This window comes from Melospiza georgiana, chromosome 9 (assembly GCF_028018845.1).
Source record: "Melospiza georgiana isolate bMelGeo1 chromosome 9, bMelGeo1.pri, whole genome shotgun sequence".
Taxonomy (NCBI): domain Eukaryota; kingdom Metazoa; phylum Chordata; class Aves; order Passeriformes; family Passerellidae; genus Melospiza; species Melospiza georgiana.
In genome coordinates, this window is record NC_080438.1 from 16,556,398 (window position 1) to 16,574,088 (window position 17,691).

The window sequence follows — 17,691 nt, forward strand, 5'->3', positions numbered from 1 at the left end:
GCCCCTGTCCCAGCACAGTCGTCTAAGCCTATGACATGCCAGAGAATCATCAATGCAGAAGAGGTGACAGTTTCTGAAGGAAAATTTTAGCCTTCCTTCAGTGTCTAGCTACCCTTATTGAACCCATGGTTATAGATCTATATTTATCTTTGTTGGGTCAAAGCTTTGAAAGCTGTGTCCCTTATTTAACCAGTAAAAAAGTGCTGATGCTCATGTCTTGCCTACATTGAAGAGGCAGGAATAAATGTTCTCTTAAGACCCTGGTGGGTGGACATGTGAAGAGACTTCCTTTGACTACTGTCCACCAAGGAAAAGTGGAGGTGCTGGTGTCCTGAAGCCATATATGACATGTGGCCAGGGAAGCTAAGCTTTAATTGATACAAAGCTTTTGCCCCCCTAAATACTCCAAATGTAGTATTTCAAAATAGTTGCATTGATAAGTATTTGAGGTTGTAGTTATGCTGCTGCTGTCACTTGAAGGAAGTAGGAAAGCTGGGGTGACATGAGGTATGATCTCTGCTTTATGTCAGTAGGAGTTTTGTGAACATGAACTTACACTGCTGTGATCTGTTCTGTGCATCATGGCCTCACTGTATTGGTACAATGCACATCCCTGTAACAGTCCCAGCAGGAGAGTGTTGGGGTATCCCTGCATGGGAGTGCCTGTAGAGTGAGAAAATGGCAGGCACCTTTCTGATTCTTATTTTCTGTGTTGCTACAGCTTCACAGTGGAGTCTGAGGCCCTTGCTTACAGAATAAGGGAGAAATTTAAAATCCTGCCATATCAGGGTTTTGCACTTACAGCTCTCATCAGGAGGCTGCTGTCACGGCTGCTGGGAACAGGTTGATGTCTGAAGTGCAGCCATGGAAAATATGTTAGTTGAACGCCCCCTAGCTGAAATAATTTTCAGAACATGGCTAAGACAGAGGTTTCCTGGGGATTTCAATAAACAGCTGGGAGGAATTCCACTTTCAAGCTTCCTTGTGTTTTTTAGCTCAGCCAAGCAGTTACTCTAAGGATGGATACATTTTAGTTCATATACTGATCATTTTAGAAATGTGTCTTGCATTAAAAAAGCAATTTTCATTTTTTGTTCCTGTTAATTAAGTTGGTACAAATTTGGACATATGAGGCTGTGCTTGCAAAACTCATCTGAAAGCTAGATTGGCATAGATGTGTTCCTACTTTAGAGCCAAATAAAGCAATCCTACAAATACAAGTGTCATAGAGCTCTGTGCTTTCTCTGGTGTCACAGATTGCAGGTACTTCTCAAAGCAAGAGAGCTCTGCTTTTTCTTTTAGTAAATTGACTGAACTTTGAATAAACCAATAGCTTTGGTTTCATCTTCATTGAAGTGGACATTTTAATATAGAGAAAGAAAAGAAGGAAAACCTCTTCCTATGTAGTAAGACTTTGACTTTATTATATACAGAGGATGGCATTGATTCTACCTCTTCCTTGATTAGATTGCTCAGCATAGCAATTTCTCAGTCTGCCAACACTGTATACATTCAGAAGTTTTCATGTATCCAGTTAATGAATTATTTCTATTGCCCATATTCTCTCTTTCTCTCCCTCTCTCTCTCTCCATAAGTCTCATATTTGGTGTTATGTTGGAGGGAAATACATGGCCAGTTTAAAAGCCCCAAAGCTACACAAAATTAAATATCTCAGGTAATACACTTGACTGCTGCTTGGTTTTGGACAGGCTCTCCTGTGAGAGTTTCTTTAATCATTAAAAAAGTATCACTTGGCTAGGAAGTGGGTGATAGGCTTGTTACAATGGTCATGCAGTCCTTCCTTTGCAGTGCTGACATCACTGCTTACACACAGAACTGAGTTTTTGAAGATGAGGTCGTATTGTAACAGTAGATTAGCCTGGTAGTTGCAAAAATCAAGCTATTGAAGGTTAGAGACTTCCTTTCCTGACATAATCAAATGAGGTTTTGTTGTCTTACTGTTTTCTGTGCATGTAAGAGTGCATGAAAAGGTGGACTGTCACCACAAGCTGTCTGTGTATTATTCTTTCTCAAGCAGAGTATACAGAACTGAGCAGAAGTAATTGATAATACACTACAGCAAATGCTGTCTTCAAATTTATGACAAGCATAACAAAAGTATATTCAGTATGTCTCAACTGCTAATCAACAGCAGTTGTGAGAAAAAAACTAACACAAGTTCAGTACTTCCATCCCCTCCAATTAGTGCTGAGCAAAACTTGGTCTCCCTTGTATTTCAAAAAGCAAAAAGTAACCTTTTAAGCAACTTGTAAAACAACCTCATCTTGGCATTCTGTAGAATGTATAAAAGCAGCAAAAAGACACAACCCCTGTTTTTCCTTTGTGGATCACTGTTATGCTCAGAGATCTCTTTTCTCATGGTTACAGCTGCAGTAGACAAGTCCAAAAGTTGGTGTGCTGTCTTTTGAGGCCCCTGGTGTTTTTTTGCATCTTCGGAGAAACCAAGACTAGGAGCCACATGATAGAGGACCTGAAAGCATAAGGTAATAGCTCCTTTCCAGCTGCAGCTACCTACATTTTAATGGTAACAGGTGTATTTCCAAAAGTACAGTGTTTTGGCGTTTTTTAAATGAAAATCAATGAGATCAAAAAGTGAAATTTGGAACTTACTTTTGCACAGTTCTTTATGAAATGTGATCAGAATATAGTCTATTAGTAAGACTACAATACAAGGCATGGCAATTATCTGAAAAAATCCCTTTACATTCTCACAGGGTTTTTTTTCCTGTATTAATTATTCTTTATTGTAATTTGAAAAAGGACAAAATTACATTTCCTTCCTTCCTTCCTGCCTGTCTGCCTGCCTGCCTGCCTCTCTTTGGGAATCACACTGATAATAGGCTGCTAAGTAGTAAGGAATTAGTATATTTATCAGCTCATCCATTTTAAAGCAGTTATCTAAAGCATGCTGCATATGAAAATCTCTAACAACTACACTGGTACTCATAGTTTTTGCATAAACAAAGAATTGGTGGTGCATCTTTATATATATTTTGTGTATACTACTTTCAATTAAGAAATTAATTTGCTGATAGAGCACTTGAGAAGATTCTTAGACTTGAAAAATCAAGAAAAATACATAAGTTAGACAATAGCTTATATGTATCAGTCTTGCAAGTCTTGAATATGCTGTAATACAATGATTATTGTCAAGCATTACTGAACTACCTACCTGCACTAAAATGAAACAAAGGTGACACAAAGTATGAATTGCTATATTAACATTTCTGAACCGTTATGAACTAATTCCACTACCACCTACTAATTAGTTACTGAAGCCTAAATCTAATACAATTGCTGTTTCATATCAAAGTAGCAAACCATTATAAAGGAACAGAGGAAATTAAAGTTTAAGCTGTATTAGTTTAGCATGTGTTTAAATCATGCTGCCAAATTACTTCTGCGTTTAGCTAAATAGATAACTTTAGTCATGAAAGCTCAGCAAAAGAACTTGATTCAGTACTTAAATACTTAAAATCATACAAGTTTGAGTGCATAACACTGAGACAGGATTTTGGCTTATCCCTGCAACTGGCATTTTTACTACAAAGATCTTTGTTTGGATCCCAATTCTTAAAAAAATCTAGTTCTAGACCCTTCTGTAACAAAATATCAATACAAAGTCCTTCTGTTACAGGCACTACAATAGCATGCTCCTATTACAAACAGATGGGTTATCTAAGACTCATTAGTGACTCAACCATGAGATTTTGTTGCCTTTAGAGTGTAATCAATCAGGAGGGAGAACTATTTGGTGCTTGTCTAGTGCTTTAGTAATTCATTCCTTATAGATCCTCCTTAGAACGGAAAATTACAGCTGTAGCAATGTCTTAGTTTCAAGAAACAGAAGCATCTTTTTTCTTTCCCCTCTTTTTAAAATAAATGTCCCATGGTTGTAGGTGAAGGACGTGCACATTGGAAGAAAAGCATCAAATGGCTGCTGGTAACTTATTCATTGCATTTTTAGCCATTGCAGAAGTTCCCTGCTCTACACAGCTGTGCTGGTTGCTACTTTAAGTTCTCTCAGTACACTGATACAGGAGAAAGAACCAAGCCTGAGGATCAGTTACTATTGGAAGTAATGACATGTGATGTTATGAAGGGTCATTTATTTCCTTTGCAGACTGTTTTGTAAAAAGGGAAAGGAAAATAAAAAAATTGGAAATCCTGAAAAATCAAAAATCAGAACTCATAGCGTTTCACATTATTTTCCTACAGAGAGCAAGAAAATTTGCCATGATTTTTACCACTGACATATTATACTATGAATCCACGTCTATTAAAGTTTAGTGCAAATCTAACTCAGCTCTGCAAGTGTGAACAGTGTTTGTATGGTGGAAGAAATATTAACAGCAGGCCTCTGTGCTGGAGTATGCATGTCCTCTAGTGGAACCACTTGCTCAGTCTCAAGTGTGGGCTGAAGAAGAAAGAATGTGCAGGCAGAATAGGTGTCTCTCAGAAGACAGGATTAAATGAGAGGTTTCTCTCTCTGAGGTGGCTGCTCTGTGGCCACCTGTGTGTGATTATTTTCCTGTAACCACACTTCCCCATAGAGATAACCACAGAGCTGTACTTCCATCTCTTGGCTCTCCCTCTCGCTGTGGTCTGTATTTCTAGTGGGTAATACAGATCAGGCAAAGAGCTTCCATAGATCTGAAGAAAGTTCCCTTGCTTGACCAAGGAGTGTGAATGGCTGATAACATGCCAATGTTAGGCCAGACCTATGCAGGCCAAATTCAATCTGTAGTGCAACATCACTAAAGCTGATGGACATGGTCCCAATTGCATAACACATGCAGAAGTTTTAGACTTCACTGCTCCTGGCTGTCAGTCTGCTCCTTGCACTGGTGTTACCACCTCTGAGACAAAGCTAGCACCACAAGATAGGCGAGTTTGCATCTCTACTTATATACTTTTCAGCCTGATGGACTAATGCAAATTCATCTTCATTGTTCATGTAAATTAAGATATCAGTTTTGGAGTGACTAGAGAGAGGTGTGGACTTTTACCTTTCTGCTGTCCTTTCTTCAGGGAACAGCCTGTTGCAGAGATAGGTAACTTTTAAGGGCAGCAATACTGATTTGCACTAATAAACTTGTGGAGCCTTCTCTATGCAAGCAGTACATTTGAATTATTTTCTTTAACTATCAAAGGATCTTCACATCTTCTCAAAATTAACAAGAGCAAATTATACTTCCACAATATTCTTAAGAAACAGTTTTTAGGTAACTCCTGGCTCTTAATGATTACTGGGATAGCTGACCTTGCATTTATATCTAAAGCTATTAGAATTTTGACTGTCTCTGATTGCCACTTTAAGTGATAGTCAGATCAACATGTATATTTAGCAAGTCTAGGTTTTTGGAAGCTGCTTGAGATTTGACCTTGCTTTTTAAATTAGTCAGAATAATTTCACAGATCTAATTAGGGTGTGAGAAAATCACTTCAACTCACCTCATTTGACATTAATTCATTAAAGTAACTCATGAAGTTTTGTCTATTGTTATATATTACTATCAGTGCTACATGAATAAAGATTCAGAAAGAGAATTGGCCTAAACAGAAACTATAAACCAGTGAATCATGTGGTCTTAATTTTACCTTGGCCAGCAATAGTCATGTGTCACTTCTAAGTAAAAGAAACCCAGGAGGGAGAAAGGTCTGAAGGGAGAAATAGCAAGAAAAAAAATCTATGCTATGCTTGTAGGAAACACCATTTAATCAGCTAGACCAGTTAATAACTCTTGCTGCCTTTTTTATTTGTCAAGGGCTCAATATTTTTTCAATATGAGGTCTGCTTCAGTGTGCTTTAAATGGCAGTTTATAATTAATGGTACTTGAGCATCTCTTATTTCAAAAATTCATACAACATTCTTGGTTACAATTTATACATGATTTTAAAGTATAATTAACGTTCAGCTTTACAAGATATATGCAAACAGATATGCAAATTTGGAAATAAATATGCAAACATATAAAATGTTGTTGAATTAAGTAGTCCTTAACATTTTTAATGAAATCAATATTTTATTCATATTTTGCACACAATTTTTAGTACTTAGTGATTTGGTAGTTCTCAGATTTTTGTGGACCATGGCTGCAGATTGATTCTCTTGTGGCTCATCTTGTCTTCCACTCTCCTGAACCTCATACTTTCTTTATGGAAAACAGGAGCTAATCCAAACCTCTCTAAACTATTTGGATTTTTTTCAATTATGCTTTGTGGATATTTGGAATAGTAAACTTAAAATGTTGCTGAAACTGTTGAAAATAATCTTTATAAAAACTTTCATTTTGAATCACATTAAGAGTTTGTCTAGCCCAATATCCTATTCCTAGTAGGAGCTAAATAAAAAGGGAATGATATGAAAATATACATCAAGTATATCACCTAGGTGCTTTTGGGGCACATAGCCAACTGAATCAAGAAATGGTTGGTTTTATATATATATGTGTGTGTGTGTGTGTGTGTGTATTCTATCTTTGTATATGTATATATAAAAATGAGAAAAAATACTGAAAACTTTTTTCACAGGAATGTAGACTGTTGGTTTGTATAAGCTATGATCTATAAATTTTACACAGCTCTTCTGAAAAAAGTTGCCCTAAGGAAAGGGATTCCACATTTCATTTAATTTCTAATTCCAGCTTTTGCAAGTGTTGAGGCAGTTGAAAATGTGGATTTTTGCTGATCTGAATAACATATATATGGATGTATACATATATTCTGGAGATACATATGTATATGTTGTCCCTGACTGTGTTGGTAACACACCAGTTTACCTGTGTCTTTTGAGTGATAGAGATCCCAACCCCAAATACACTGTTACAGATGTGGTCTAACAAGTGATGAGCTTCTCCTTCCTCAGTCTACTGATTATGGTGTCACCACAGTCCAGGATGATGGGTGCTGTCTTCACCAGTTATCATGTGAGCTCACTGCTGCAAGCAAGGACATTGCCTCACCTGCCCCAGCCCCGAGGAATGGATCCTGGCAATCCCTGCAGCCCCTGAGGACTGGCATCCTCTCCTCAAGAGCTCATACAACCCAAATGCTACCTCCAAAGGACATGTAGTTAAGATACCCAGATAGACAAGGTATAAAGATGTGTGGAATTTTGTATTTCACTGATAAGACAGGAAAATTCTCAGGGGCCCTGAGAGAAAATCAGGGTTCTGGATGTACTTGCTAGTAAATAACTAGCTATTAGTACTGGGAGATTGATGGGTGCTTGGCAATTGTCACAGACTGAACTAGGAGTCATAAAATGTTGGTACTTCAAACTACATCCTTTACAGTGTAATGAGGGAATGCATGCTGAGGAGAGGCACCAGGAGCAGTTGAAGGGCTTGGTGTTATAAAGGCTGAAGTAACAGACAAAATATGGAGGCAAGTTTCCATTCTGCCTTCATTTCCATCCAAAGCATGCTTTAAGATTGCACATTGTTTAACTACTGAAAGAATTCCTGCAACTGTAAAAAAAATTGCTGAAATTGGCTGTTTCTTCAGACACCTAAAGTCTTCCATCTGGATTCTGCTGTTGGGTTGGCTTGGGCAAGCATTGACTTAGACTGAAGGAATTTGAATACCTGAGCATACAAATGTAGGGGGGATGAGTAAGGAAGGCATAGAAGATTGCATTCAAGTCACAATGCACCACAGAATGTAGGAGGTGTACCCTGTTCAACTTCCAGTCTCAGAACCTGGGTAAATGTTTCGTTTTAGCCTTCATATGCTACAGATGCCATCAGTTAAAGAGTAAATATGGTTCCCTATCCTTGGTTTGCAAGATTACTAACCAAAATCACATTCCTGGGCTTTAACTCACTACACAAGTTACTACACAAACTTGTTACATACAAAAAGAGTCATGCTGAAATCTATGTTGTTGATCATATAAGAGTTGTGCATTTTAATAAAGTTTCTAGATTTGGTCACTTACATTTTTTTCAATACAACCTAGAATATGTTTCATTTAGTTTACGTTGATGCATAAGTAATCAAAATCATAATTATATTGCGAAAGAAACATCACTTTAAAACAGACATATAAATGCTGTTTTGATCATTGCAAACTGCTATTTGTGGTGCAGTGTTTCAGTTATGAGATGTAGAAAAATTCATCTGCCTTTGCAGGTGCATACTCAAAATGCTGTTTCAGGGCAAGTAGTCCTATAGTATTTCTCTGAGAGATATTGATAGATTTATTACTATAGGTATAGTGAGTGAAAATCAGTTCAGCTGCTTCCCTGTACATCTGTGGTAGTTACAAAGTTTTCAGAGTACAATTCACTGAAAGAAATAAGAGCCTGGTATACTCAGCAAACCTGTGTTCAGAGCTGTGCAACACCCTCTGCTTTCATACCAAATAACATTGGTCTTGAGAAGACTATATACCTGTACACTTGCTCATATATTTTTTATTCTCACAGCACACTTCACACTTCAGTGCTGGGTTCTTGCAAGATTTTGTTTCTGTGGGCTGGATTTCATTTCAGCAGATTGTGCAATCCCCTCTTCCTTCTATTGTAACTGGTTTTGAACTGTCTGAAATTCACCACTGGCTTTATGACAATCTGAAAATTAACAATGGCCCCTTACTTGCACAGGGCTATGTGATTCACAAATTCCTTACTTACCTGATACTTCTTTTCCCCTTACTTCCAGCCAGGCAATCTTGTGTGCTTTTTAAACCAGTGCAAAGGCAGGTAAATGTGTATACATTGAAACTTTTTCTTCCTGGCACTCTATCACTTGGAAAGCAATCGGAGGCTTTTCCATAGGCTGATGTATTGGCAGTAACTTAAAAAAACCCCAAAAATATAGAAACATGGTTTTTGATTATGCTATAAATTGGGATTTTTTCCTTCAGGCAGGCGGAAGGACATGCCAGCTGGACCTTATATGTTGGCTGTTAAAAAGCTTTAGGAGCCAAAATTATAATTAGCTCACTCATATTGAAATATGTTCTCCCTAGCTGCTTTATTTTTTTGCCAGAGCCTGATGCAATTTCTGAAAGATGCAATTTCCTTCAGCACAGGAAATACACATCATACAGTTGGCATTAGGCAAGCACCCGTGCAGTGGCTGTTGCAGTGCTTGCAGGAGGACGTGGTGCATCTGCTCCCTGGTGCATTTCCAGGCTGTCTGCCCGCAGGGCCTGGTGCAGGGAGCTTGCACCGGCTGGGACTGCTCAGTGCACCAACTGCAGGGATCCACACTCCAGGCACAGGGGCACGAATTGCCCAGACTTGCAGGAAATGCTTGTTAGAAGCAATCTGGGTGAAAAGCAGGGCTAGTCCAGCAACATATCATCCGTGCAAGGAAGTTGCTTGTATTTCAGCAGCACTTAGTTTTATGTATTATAAAGTAGTGCTTAAGAGAGCCCATTGAGATCCAGGTGTCACCTATTCAAAATCACTATTGTGCACTCTATGTAAGTGGTGGGAGGGAAGGACTGGTAGGCATAGCTGAAGGAAGCTTTATCAAGGAACTTTGACAGGAAACATGGACTACAGCACAGGATGCAGATCTGAAAGACATAATGGATACTTACTGGGACAATTAAAGTCTGTTGAGCAGGGCAGTGAGAGTAAAGCTAGTCTGGGAATGTTTTCATTCACCCCCCACCATCAATCTTCTGATTTTAGCATAGATGTGTCCACTGTGAGAACTGGTCCATAACTTCTGTAAATCACCAGAGCTGAGAAAGGGAATGGACAATACTGAGGAAGATGGGATAGCAAATGAAATTTCATAACAAGTCAGACAAAACTCTGCAAGAAGAATCCAAATTCTCCTGTTTCACGGTTCAGTGCCATCCAGTGGTTCATTTCAATTTGATCTGAAATTGTTACTAATTTTTTCTCCCACTCTTTGGACTATTTATTTGTAAGATGCATATTCAATCATATTAGAAGTGGTAAAATGCTTTTCCTTGAAAATTCTCTCAGATTCTGTGTTTGGTTGATTCCTTTTACTTGCATTTGTTCTTTCTCTCTCTGTTGCAGGTGCTTTCCCATGAATGGGGAAGTTTCTCAAAATGAACCCATTTTTTAATTCCATAGTAGATATTTATTTATGATGGTTACACATTTGCATATTTTGAATATTTTGCTTTGTTTTGTGTAAGAGACTCTTATCCAACTCTTCATTTTACTACTTTCTTCCCAAAGGAATATAAAACTTTCTTTAGGAACATTATTTAGTTTGGATAAAAGACTCATACACTTCTAGCACTGGCAAAAAATGAAGAGGGAGTGTTCTTAGTAGAAGATGCGAGAGCCTTTTAGTCGGTGCGAGAGCCGTGCACCGTTGGCAGCTGTGGTTTAGCCGGCTCAGCTCTTCCCCAGCTGAGCTTTAGCCGGCCGTTCCCCAGCTCAGTTTAGCCGGCGGTTCCCCAGCTCAGTTTAGCCGGCTGTTCCCCAGCTGAGCTTTAGCCGGCCGTTCCCAGCTGAGCTTTAGCCGGCCATTCCCCAGCTCAGTTTAGCCGGCCGTTCCCAGCTGAGCTTTAGCCGGCTGTTCCCCAGCTGAGCTTTAGCCGGCTGTTCCCCAGCTCAGTTTAGCCGGCGGTTCCCCAGCTCAGTTTAGCCGGCCGTTCCCCAGCTCAGTTTAGCCGGCGGTTCCCCAGCTCAGTTTAGCCGGCCGTTCCCCAGCTCAGTTTAGCCGGCGGTTCCCCAGCTCAGTTTAGCCGGCTGTTCCCCAGCTGAGCTTTAGCCGGCTGTTCCCCAGCTCAGTTTAGCCGGCCGTTCCCCAGCTCAGTTTAGCCGGCCGTTCCCAGCTGTGGCTGAGCGGGTCTGGCGCTGGCGGGGCCGCGCAGGGGCGACCGCCCTGGCGTTCGCAGCCCGGCGGGGGCTCCAGGGCAAAGAGAGCCCTCCCCGCGCATCAGCCGGGCGCCCGCAGGACTTTTAAAGAGTACTAAATAAGTTTCTAATTATTTCAGCATAAAACTCTACAGTGTATTCATGAATTGATTAACTGATTTTATGGACAGCCTCCCTTCAGATCGAGTTCTCTAACTGGTTTTGAAACTGATTCTTTGCAGTCACAAGAAACACATGGAGAATCATATTCTTGCAACCACAGATCAATTCAGGTATTTTGGCAGGCAAAAAGAAGAAATTCAAAGCTGGAGTAGAAGAAAGGGCTAAAAATTAACGGACCACTTTGAAGTTTGAAGGCAAGCAGTTAATGTTACTCCACGAGTTTGATTGTAATCCAGCAAGTTTTTTCCCACATACTGGATTTGATGCATGTGTCTTTCCTTAAGATGCCTTTTAAATTTCATCTGTTGAAAGACTAGGGAAAGAAATAAGGCTTATAAGTTTGAGTTGAAGACTTTCTTACTAATATTAGAAATATTTTAATGGATGGTTGAATGCTGACTTGACTTCTTAATGAACAACCATCCAATATCTTAATTTTGCTTAGATTCCTGAATTCATGCAAATATCCGTTACCATCTCTAACTCTGCTTTTTTCACTTGGGAAGAATGAATGCTTTTGAGTGTGGTACCACCAGATAACTGAACAGAATGAAATGTTTAGAATTAGAACTCCAGAAAGTAAGCATGAAGTTTTATTACTTGAGAATTACTGTAGCTTCCATGGTGAAAAATGTAGAAGAATTGTAATACAGTTTGTAACATCTATAAAAAGCATTATTTTGACGGACCGTTTTCTCTGTTTTGAAATCAATGAAATACAAATGATTGGAACGTGATAACAAATATGAATAGGGTAAAAACTTGAGACCTTTACTGCTTGAAAAAAGGGAGTACTCAGACTTTTATGCTTTATGTTCTGGAAACTATTAGTAGCTGAAATGAAAAATCTTAATTTTCCTATAAGTTATACAGTGGCATACTTGTAAAGATAGTATTTTTCCCTTCTCTTTAAAGCTGGATGTGTATTATAAAAGCAGTTGCTTTCCACACTTTTTATTGACTTATATCTTCATGACTTTTTTTTTTTTTTAACTAGTTTTGCATTAAAATACATGGTGCCGCCACAATTCTCTCCGTTGTACATATTTTCACAGGACTGCATGTTGCCAAAGTAATTCTGATTATACTTTCAAAAATCTCTAGTGAGCAAAATGCGGTTTTAACAAATACCTGCTTTGTGCTTTGGGAGGAAATACATATATTTGAGGAAAGGAAGAGCAGTTTGTATGTGCTTTAGACCTGATTCAAGCACCTCCATTTAGTATAATAGTACTGATAAGCACTGTTTTGCTATGTCCCTAATGATTTGCTACAGAGCAGCAAATGTAAACAAAGATCAGTAATCCCCTCAATGTAAGTTCAATGCTAGGCCTTGTTAGATTCCTACCTCTTGTTTTTATGTTGGTAAGACAAGATATACAAAGGAAATACATGTTTCTCTAGGGCTGTTAGATCTGAATTGAGTTTGCTTTGAAATTGGTATTTTGGAAATAAATTTGTAATAATGTGGTGATAATACCAATAAATTGGTATTGGAAATATTTTTGCTTTTTGAAATTGGTCTGCTTTGCTGTCTTTGCCTAGAATACCTATAGTCCCAAGTCCCAATCCCTATATCCTCCAACAGCTGTGGATATCTCTACTGCAGAGGTTAATGACTGTTTGATGCATGGACTTACTTTTTGACTATTGTGGTCACTAAGTAAAAAGCACTGTCCTACTCTAATATTTCAAGAAGATAATCTGCAAACTCTGGCTGGTGGTGATCATGCCATAGGAGCCAGCAGGAAGTCTGTTATGCTTCATGTATAGTTGGTTAACCATTGGCAGTTACCAAAATTAGCTTTACATGAGCATATACAGTGAAAAAGAAGCTAAAACCTTTTGTGGGAAAAAGCAATGTAAGAGTGGAAACTGTGACACAAGAAGGGTAAAGCTACACACCCATACAGAAGTTCTCTGTATCATTTGATGGCTTTAGTACAGAGCAGTGGCAGTGTGGAATAACAAACTGTTGTACCTCTGAACTTACCATTGAATAAAGAATCCTTAAAACCAAAAAATGAGACCATGAATAAATAAATAAGCAATGAGCTGTCAGCTGAAAAGAAACAATGGAAAACTAGGAAGGGAGAGAAGAATGAAGAGGAATCGATGAAAAAAAAGGTGCTAAAAAAACCAGAGTCTGTCAAATTGGTATGAGCAATAGTCCCTAGTTCTCATCAGCTACATATATAGTGCCTGTTGTCACAGTCCTTTGGTCCTACATTAATTTATTAAGTATTTTGATAAACACAAGACGTGCCAATGGAGACAGAGAAGGGAGGAAGCAATGTAACAAGAGCACAAAATGCAACCAAGGGTTCTAAAAGTTTACTGAAATGCATATTTCGTATAATGCAATGATCAGATAACTGTCATTATTCCATGCAATGATCATTATTCAAAGCAATGATCAGATAACTGTCATTCCATAATTTGCTAAGTTCAGCCACTATTTATATATGATACCAATATTACAGAGATAGTAAATGTACTCATCCTTTTTATGCAGCTCAAGTGACATTGAGGAGAAGCCATGCAATTATCCAACTGTACTGACACCATTAGGGAGCTTGAGCTGGATCACAGGTAAGTCAGATAAATATTTTGGCTTTGTGTATTTGGGTACAGAGCCTGTGGTCAGCAGTTGGTATTTGGCATGCAACAGCCTACTTTATCCATTTTTATGCACCAACTAATTTCCTTGATGTAGGGATTTGGGGATGGTGAAATAATTTCATCAATTATAAGCAAAAAAAAAAAAAAATCTGTTTCATCTACTTCATTCTGGATAGCCACTGCATAAAACCTGTCAAAAACATATTGCTTTGGGTTCATCCCTGCTGCAGTTCCATTGATTACAGTGGAGTTAAATCAAAGATGAATCTGTCTGTTCAATTTAAATCTAATGATTGGTTAAAAAGTCGGGGGGAGAGCCCTGCCTAAATCCAGGGCTGTTTTATCCTTGTGTCAGCATTTAATTCCATTTGCATATAAGCCTATTTCCCTTCTCTAAATTTAATTTGTTAGAGCTTGGCCCTCAGCAACAACAGCAACAACAAAGTAATTGCATGCAGTATTGGGCAATGGTGCCAATACAGCATGTGCTATAAAAATGTCTCATGCAAATTTATAAAATGTAGGCATTTGACCTCTGCCTGGTAACAGGTATCTGGATACTTGAAAAAAACTCCAAGCTTGAGCTTCATGGACATGTGACATCTAATAATAATACACATATGAAGAAGCCTTTTTTTAATATCAACTATTAATTGTGTCCATTTCACTAAAGGAAATAAGATATCCATGTCTTGTATGACCAATGGGAACATTCTAGAGTTTCACTGTGATGAGATAAAACTGGCTGAGGCTGAGTTCTCAGGCTGCACTAGATAACATCTGTGACTGCACAAGGTACATTTGCAGTGTGACTTAGCAAGCTTGTTTTAAACTGGGCAGGAGTGGTTGGCATTGTCACAATACACCTTGTTTGTTTAGCTGCTACACTCCATTGCAGGACTGTGTTCTCATATCACCCAGTCTCGAAACACAGAGCCCATCTTCACTGAGACCTTTCACCTGGCCATTTTTAAATAAAAATACTCCTGTTGAACTTAACCTGATCAGCAGTCATTCCAATTCAGCTGTTCTTCCAAAGGTAGTGGTACCTGCCTTCAGTTGATAGAATCCTTTATTCTCCTTTTCCCTATCCTAAATATTTGATTGCACCCAAAGGGGAAATCCTCAAATCAAAACCTTTTGTAGGATTTGAGTTTTTCTTTCTGCTTTAAACCCCAGCTTTTTCATCATACATTCTGTTGTAGCAAAACTAATCATGGTCATAGATTCTTATATATTGTCAATTTTGCCCAACTTCATGATCTCTTGAGAAGAGGTCACTTCAGTTTCACCATTTATGGAAAGAAGACACTGATGCTAAGGGTTAAATATATTGACCTGGGACACTGTGCAATTTTATGCAAATAACAAAGCCTGGAAGAGAAGTCAGGTTTTCTGAATTCGGGCTGCATGATGTGGGACTAACTTACAGAGAGCAGAAAATAAACACACATCCTCCTACTTTGTGATTTCTGTGTTTAGATAAATTAGGTGATTTCCTAACATATCAGATCTTTTTAATACAGTCTGTTCCTCATGTGGCCAGGAAAGCTCACTATTACCTCTGTTACTTGCTCCCATTACCTCTCATTGCACTTGCAGCCTATCCTCAGTAGGATTAGAAAGCACTCAGGACCTTTCAGGAGGCACTTACCACTTTACAGGATTAGGATAAGCCTACCTTTGATGTTTTTGTGATCATACCCATCTGTCATAGCTGAACATGGTGAAGTAGGCTTTATTTTTATTTAATGTTCTAATTATGTTTAAAAGGTCAAATATATTTTTTTCTCAGTTTGCCTGCTTTTCTTTAAAAAATCAATAAGGATGTGTTGTCTTTCAATACATATGCTAACATTTGAAAAGTAAAAAACCCCATGGTTAGAATCAGCGAATAGAGATGTGGTTTCACCTGATTTTAAGGTTTAACAATTGTACTCTATGTCACACTCCTTCCTCTTCTTCCATCCATATATTCATTACAAATGTCAGATAAGGCTAATCCTTCATGTGACATTACTACAGATGGTTACACTGGGGACTTAAACCAGATGCTGATAGTCTGGATAATCTGGATAAAAGCTGGTAACCTAAAACAAATCCATTTTGTGTATTACTCATGCTAACAGTTAAGATAGATATAAAATCTTTATTACCCTTTAACACTTTACATAACTCTTTTGCTTTCCTCTTTTTATAATTTCAAAGGTGTTATTTTAGAGAAGATTCTTCTTCATGTCTCACTGTCCTACCTCATCTAAATCATGCATGTATGTATGTAATAGGATTTAGGGAGGGGAGAGACTTTCTAGATAAGAATGAACACTACATTTATCTTTTGTTTTAAAATTCCCATTGGATTCAAAATTTGCACTGGAAAGTAACTTTACTTTCATAAAAAGAAGTTTAATGGAAGCATTAACAGTAAAAAAGTAACTCCCTTCTGTACTTTTGAAGAGTCCCTGAAATTCCGTGTTTTGGATGGGAGCTGATAGGGATGTCTTCTGCTGAGTGGCCCAGACCTCTGACTACACTTGAGTGTACCCATTTTTCTGTCTATTTAAGAATGATAAAATCCTATCTTAGATGAGATTTACTCTGAATATCATGTATGTTTATTCTTTCATTTAGTAATGAAGTTTGTATTCTGAACTGAGAGATTCACAAAGACTTGTTAGTCTAGGAAGAACTCTTGGGTGTGTGTTAAGCAGCTAATTATTTACATGGGAAATTCTGTGACATAAACATACTGGATCCTTCCTTGCCCACCTATGACTATCACTGAATGCTGCCCATGCCTGGAGGAATTGGAGAGGAAGATACTGGGTTATTGTTTGTGACCTAGTGTAATGCTATTTTGGGCTCTTTCAGCTGTACCACTTTTTATTTATTACTAGGTTTTGTTTCTAAACTGGTCACTAGTCTGGAAGTATAGGAAAGTTTGTTTACCAAGCACCTGAGCTAGGCAATTATTGTGTAGCTTTTCATCTGTTGCTTAGCACACTTGAGATTTAGATTAGGGTAAGCAACTTGACCAGGTCTCCATACAGTAAATGATCTCGGGTCTAATCTGATCTCCCTTTAATCCAGTGAGCCATGAGGGCAGTGGTCTGGAGCATGGTTCATGGAGCATGGTTTCTGTGATTTGCTTCTAAGCCTGTTTTGCCCCTAGTGTGTACTACAGGAACAGGTAAAGAAGTCAAGGTCCCTGGTGAGCCAAAGCACATGCAGTACTGAAGTTTGAATTTTGGGATTAATACAGCCTTCTGTTGCCAAAGCTCTCAGCTGGACAATTCTCATAGTCTTTAGCAGCATAGCCAGTAGCTAGTAATGACTATTTCTCTCAGAGTCCTTACTGTTTCACTGATTGTAAAAGTGTATAGATCACACCATTGATTCAAATCAACACAGTTCTATTGAAATCAACAGAATTCATAACCCTTATATCAGTGGAGAACCTTGAGCCTTCCCTTCATGTATGGAATGATACAGCAGTGAAGAACACTGCTCACTGTGAGTTAAGTAATTCTCAACAAGTTACTGAAATTGTGTAGAAGAGTAGTCAGTCATTAGGCCTTAGAGCATTCTGCAAGGATATATGGTGCAAACCTTCTGCATCAATGGAAATGAGTAAAGACTTACTGTCCAGATATTTTCTGCTGATAATATACTGTTATCAAATACTATTGTAACAGTTGTTCATTTTGGACCATAAACCTTTATAGTGGAAGAAAAGGTAAATACTTTGGTCTGAAAGGTTAGCCAGAGGAAGACAAATTATTGCAGAAGATGTAGAAAGGTGAAAAAGGTGAGTAATTACATGAACTATTGCAAGCAAGGAACCAAACTCTTACAGTTATGTGTTTTGTGGCAAATGCAGTCTTGGTGGGCTGATACATATTACCCTCAATATCATAATTAATACTGGTAATGTTATTTTTAGTGTTTGTGGTAATCAAAGAGTGGAAGCAATAACTGGATCTATTTGATAGCAACATTTGACTAACTTTTGGCAATTACTTTTTAAGTGTAAATTTTTAAATTGTGACTTTAAACAGCAGC

General features: G+C 38.3%; 1 long non-coding RNA gene across 3 annotated transcripts in view; it reads left to right on the top strand.

The window, feature by feature from the left end:
* Window positions 1–2,417: 2,417 nt before the first annotated feature.
* The window catches only part of LOC131087055 (uncharacterized), a 430,836-nt gene continuing 415,562 nt past the window's right edge, over window positions 2,418–17,691 (top strand). For all 3 annotated transcript variants that reach the window (XR_009114830.1, XR_009114831.1, XR_009114832.1), the window contains exons 1-2: window positions 2,418–2,504; window positions 13,523–13,599. This is a non-coding gene — a long non-coding RNA (uncharacterized LOC131087055). The remainder of the gene's footprint in view (window positions 2,505–13,522; window positions 13,600–17,691) is intronic.